Below are 6,000 nucleotides of genomic sequence, written 5' to 3'. Positions count from 1 at the left end.
AGTGACTCCATCTTGAACTTGAATTTTTGTATGTACAGGTTCAGAGATTAGAAGGGGTACCTTGATTATCACCTGCTGAGAATACAGCTTGTGAATGGCTTCCAATACCGTCGCCCTGTCTGAGGGAGACGTTGGCAAAGCAGATTTTAGGAACCGGCGAGGGGGAGACTTCTCGAATTCCAACCTGTAACCCTGAGATACTACCTGCAGGATCCAGGGGTCCACCTGCGAGTGAGCCCACTGTGCGCTGAAATTCTTGAGGCGACCCCCCACCGCCCCTGAGTCCGCTTGTAAGGTCCCAGCGTCATGCTGAGGCCTTTGCAGAAGCCGGGGAGGACTTCTGCTCCTGGGAAGGGGCTGCTTGCTGCAGTCTCTTACCCTTTCCTTTGCCTCGGGGCAAATATGAATGTCCTTTTGCTCGCTTGTTCTTATAGGAACGAAAGGACTGCGGCTGAAAAGACTGCGTCTTTTTCTGCTGGGAGGGGACTTGAGGTAAAAAGGTGGACTTCCCGGCTGTTGCCGTGGCTACCAAATCCGATAGACCGACCCCAAATAATTCCTCCCCTTTATACGGCAATACTTCCATATGCCGTTTGGAATCCGCATCGCCTGACCACTGTCGTGTCCATAGACTTCTTCTGGCAGATATGGACATCGCACTTACTCTTGATGCCAGAGTGCAGATATCCCTCTGTGCATCTCGCATATAAAGGAATGCATCCTTTAATTGCTCTATAGTCAATAAAATACTGTCCCTATCCAGGGTATCAATATTTTCAGTCAGGGAATCCGACCAAGCCACCCCAGCACTGCACATCCAGGCTGAGGCGATTGCTGGTCGCAGTATAACACCAGTATGTGTGTATATACTTTTTAGAGTATTTTCCAGCCTCCTATCAGCTGGATCCTTGAGGGCGGCCGTATCAGGAGACGGTAACGCCACTTGTTTGGATAAACGTGTGAGCGCCTTGTCCACCCTAGGGGGTGTTTCCCAGCGCGCCCTAACCTCTGGCGGGAAAGGGTATAACGCCAATAACTTCTTTGAAATTAGCAGTTTTTTATCAGGGGTAACCCACGCTTCATCACACACGTCATTCAATTCTTCTGATTCAGGAAAAACTACAGGTAGTTTTTTCAGACCCCACATAATACCCCTTTTTGTGGTACTTGCAGTATCAGAGATATGCAAAGCCTCCTTCATTGCCGTGATCATATAACGTGTGGCCCTACTGGAAAATACGTTCGTTTCTTCACCGTCGACACTAGATTCGGTGTCCGTGTCTGGGTCTGTGTCGACCGACTGAGGCAAAGGGCGTTTTACAGCCCCTGACGGTGTTTGAGACGCCTGTACAGGTACTAACTGGTTTGCCGGTCGTCTCATGTCGTCAACCGACTTTTGCAGCGTGCTGACATTATCACGTAATTCCATAAACAAAGCCATCCATTCCGGTGTCGACTCCCTAGGGGGTGACATCACCATTACCGGCAATTGCTCCGCCTCCACACCAACATCGTCCTCATACATGTCGACACACACGAACCGACACACAGCAGACACACAGGGAATGCTCTGATAGAAGACAGGACCCCACTAGCCCTTTGGGGAGACAGAGGGAGAGTTTGCCAGCACACACCAAAGCGCTATAATTATATAGGAACAACCTTATATAAGTGTTGTTTCCTTATAGCTGCTTAAATATATATAATATCGCCAAAAAATGCCCCCCCTCTCTGTTTTTTACCCTGTTTCTGTGTGTGCAGTGCAGGGGAGAGCCTGGGAGCCTTCCTAGCAGCGGAGCTGTGTAGGAAAATGGCGCTGTGTGCTGAGGAGATAGGCCCCGCCCCCTATTCCGGCGGGCTCTTCTCCCGGTTTTTCTGAGACCTGGCAGGGGTGAAATACATCCATATAGCCTCATGGACTATATGTGATGTATTCTTTTTAGCCAGAAAGATATTAACATTGCTGCCCAGGGCGCCCCCCCCAGCGCCCTGCACCCTCAGTGACCGCCGGTGTGAAGTGTGCCTGAGCGCAATGGCGCACAGCTGCAGTGCTGTGTGCTGCCTCATGAAGACTGAAAAGCCTTCAGCCGCCGGTTTCTGGACCTCTTCTTACTTCGGCATCTGCAAGGGGGTCGGTGGCGCGGCTCCGGTGACCCATCCAGGCTGTACCTGTGATCGTCCCTCTGGAGCTAGTGTCCAGTAGCCTAAGAAGCAAATCCATCCTGCACGCAGGTGAGTTCACTTCTTCTCCCCTAGGTCCCTCGTTGCAGTGAGCCTGTTGCCAGCAGGACTCACTGAAAATAATAAAACTATCAAAACTTTTACTCTAAGCAGCTCTTTATGAGAGCCACCTAGATTGCACCCTGCTCGGACGGGCACAAAAACCTAACTGAGGCTTGGAGGAGGGTCATAGGGGGAAGAGCCAGTACACACCACCTAGTGGTCAAACTTTTAAATTTTGTGCCCTGTCTCCTGCGGAGCCGCTATTCCCATGGTCCTGACGGAGTCCCCAGCATCCACTAGGACGTCAGAGAAAATAGGATTTTGGTACTTACCGATAAATCCTTTTCTCTGACGTCCTAAGTGGATGCTGGGGACTCCGTCAGAACCATGGGTAATAGCGGCTCCGCAGGAGACAGGGCACAAAAGTAAAAGCTTTAGGATCAGGTGGTGTGCACTGGCTCCTCCCCCTATGACCCTCCTCCAAGCCTCAGTTAGGTTTTTGTGCCCGGCCGAGAAGGGTGCAATCTAGGTGGCTCTCCTAAAGAGCTGCTTAGAGTAAAAGTTTTGTTAGGTTTTTTATTTTCAGTGAGTCCTGCTGGCAACAGGCTCACTGCAACGAGGGACTTAGGGGAGAAGAAGTGAACTCACCTGCGTGCAGGATGGATTGGCTTCTTAGGCTACTGGACACTAGCTCCAGAGGGACGATCACAGGTACAGCCTGGATGGGTCACCGGAGCCGCGCCGCCGACCCCCTTGCAGATGCTGAAGAGAGAAGAGGTCCAAAAATCGGCGGCTGAAGACTTCTCAGTCTTCATGAGGTAGCGCACAGCACTGCAGCTGTGCGCCATTGCTCTCAGCACACTTCACACCAACGGTCACTGAGGGTGCAGGGCGCTTGGGGGGGCGCCCTGGGCAGCAATGAAAGTACCTATGCTGGCTAAAAATACATCACATATAGCCCCTGGGGCTATATGGATGTATTTAACCCCTGCCAGGTTGTCAGAAAAACGGGAGAAGAAGCCCGCCGAAAAGGAGGCGGGGCCTATTCTCCTCAGCACACAGCGCCATTTTCCTACACAGCTCCGCTGCTAGGAACGCTCCCAGGCTCTCCCCTGCACTGCACTACAGAAACAGGGTTAAAACAGAGAGGTGGGGCACTTATTTGGCGATATTATTATATATTAAGATGCTATAAGGGAAAACACTTATATAAGGTTGTCCCTGTAAAATATAGTGTTTTGGTGTGTGCTGGCAAACTCTCCCTCTGTCTCCCCAAAGGGCTAGTGGGGTCCTGTCCTCTATCAGAGCATTCCCTGTGTGTGTGCTGTGTGTCGGTACGTGTGTGTCGACATGTATGAGGACGATGTTGGTGAGGAGGCGGAGCAATTGCCTGTAATGGTGATGTCACTCTCTAGGGAGTCGACACCGGAATGGATGGCTTATTTAGGGAATTACGTGATAATGTCAACACGCTGCAAGGTCGGTTGACGACATGAGACGGCCGGCAAACCAATTAGTACCTGTCCAGGCGTCTCAAACACCGTCAGGGGCTTTAAAACGCCCATTTACCTCAGTCGGTCGACACAGACACGGACACTGACTCCAGTGTCGACGGTGAAGAAACAAACGTATTTTCCATTTGGGCCACACGTTACATGTTAAGGGCAATGAAGGAGGTGTTACATATTTCTGATACTACAAGTACCACAAAAGAGGGTATTATGTGGGGTGTGAAAAAACTACCTGTAGTTTTTCCTGAATCAGATAAATTAAATGAAGTGTGTGATGATGCGTGGGTTTCCCCCGATAGAAAATTATTGGCGTTATACCCTTTCCCGCCAGAAGTTAGGGCGCGTTGGGAAACACCCCTTAGGGTGGATAAGGCGCTCACACGCTTATCAAAACAAGTGGCGTTACCGTCTCCAGATACGGCCGCCCTCAAGGAGCCAGCTGATAGGAGGCTGGAAAATATCCTAAAAAGTATATACACACATACTGGTGTTATACTGCGACCAGCGATCGCCTCAGCCTGGATGTGCAGCGCTGGGGTGGCTTGGTCGGATTCCCTGACTGAAAATATTGATACCCTTGACAGGGACAGTATTTTATTGACTATAGAGCATTTAAAGGATGCATTTCTATATATGCGAGATGCACAGAGGGATATTTGCACTCTGGCATCAAGAGTAAGTGCGATGTCCATATCTGCCAGAAGATGTTTATGGACACGACAGTGGTCAGGTGATGCAGATTCCAAACGGCACATGGAAGTATTGCCGTATAAAGGGGAGGAGTTATTTGGGGTCGGTCCATCGGACCTGGTGGCCACGGCAACAGCTGGAAAATCCACCTTTTTTACCCCAAGTCACATCTCAGCAGAAAAAGACACCGTCTTTTCAGCCTCGGTCCTTTCGTCCCCATAAGGGCAAGCAGGCAAAAGGCCAGTCATATCTGCCCAGGGATAGAGGAAAGGGAAGAAGACTGCAGCAGGCAGCCCATTCCTAGGAACAGAAGCCCTCCACCGCTTTTGCCAAGTCCTCAGCATGACGCTGGGGCCGTACAAGCGGACTCAGGTGCGGTGGGGGGTCGTCTCAAGAGTTTCAGCGCGCAGTGGGCTCACTCGCAAGTGGAACCCTGGATCCTACAAGTAGTATCCCAGGGGTACAGATTGGAAATTCGAGACGTCTCCCCCTCGCAGGTTCCTGAAGTCTGCTTTACCAACGTCTCCCTCCGACAGGGAGGCAGTATTGGAAACAATTCACAAGCTGTATTCCCAGCAGGTGATAATCAAAGTACCCCTCCTACAACAAGGAAAGGGGTATTATTCCACACTATATTGTGGTACTGAAGCCAGACGGCTCGGTGAGACCTATTCTAAATCTGAAATATTTGAACACTTACATACAAAGGTTCAAATCAAGATGGAGTCACTCAGAGCAGTGATAGCGAACCAGGAAGAAGGGGACTATATGGTGTCCCTGGACATCAAGGATGCTTACCTCCATGTCCCAATTTGCCCTTCTCACCAAGGGTACCTCAGGTTCGTGGTACAAAACTGTCACTATCAGTTTCAGACGCTGCCGTTTGGATTGTCCACGGCACCCCGGGTCTTTACCAAGGTAATGGCCGAAATGATGATTCTTCTTCAAAGAAAAGGCGTCTTAATTATCCCTTACTTGGACGATCTCCTGATAAGGGCAAGGTCCAGAGAACAGTTGGAGGTCGGAGTAGCACTATCTCAAGTAGTTCTACGACAGCACGGGTGGATTCTAAATATTCCAAAATCGCAGCTGTCTCCGACGACACGTCTGCTGTTCCTAGGGATGATTCTGGACACAGTCCAGAAAAAGGTGTTTCTCCCGGAGGAGAAAGCCAGGGAGTTATCCGAGCTAGTCAGGAACCTCCTAAAACCAGGAAAAGTGTCAGTGCATCATTGCACAAGGGTCCTGGGAAAAATGGTGGCTTCTTACGAAGCGATTCCATTCGGCAGATTTCACGCAAGAACTTTTCAGTGGGATCTGCTGGACAAATGGTCCGGATCGCATCTTCAGATGCATCAGCGGATAACCCTGTCTCCAAGGACTAGGGTGTCTCTTCTGTGGTGGCTGCAGAGTGCTCATCTACTAAAGGGCCACAGATTCGGCATTCAGGACTGGGTCCTGGTGACCACGGATGCCAGCCTGAAAGGCTGGGGAGCAGTCACACAAGGAAAAAATTTCCAGGGAGTGTGATCAAGTCTGGAGACTTCTCTCCACATAAATATACTGGAGCTAAGAG

Source organism: Pseudophryne corroboree, chromosome 1, assembly GCF_028390025.1.
Source record: "Pseudophryne corroboree isolate aPseCor3 chromosome 1, aPseCor3.hap2, whole genome shotgun sequence".
Classification (NCBI taxonomy): Eukaryota; Metazoa; Chordata; class Amphibia; order Anura; family Myobatrachidae; genus Pseudophryne; species Pseudophryne corroboree.
This window is presented reverse-complemented; position numbering follows the sequence as displayed.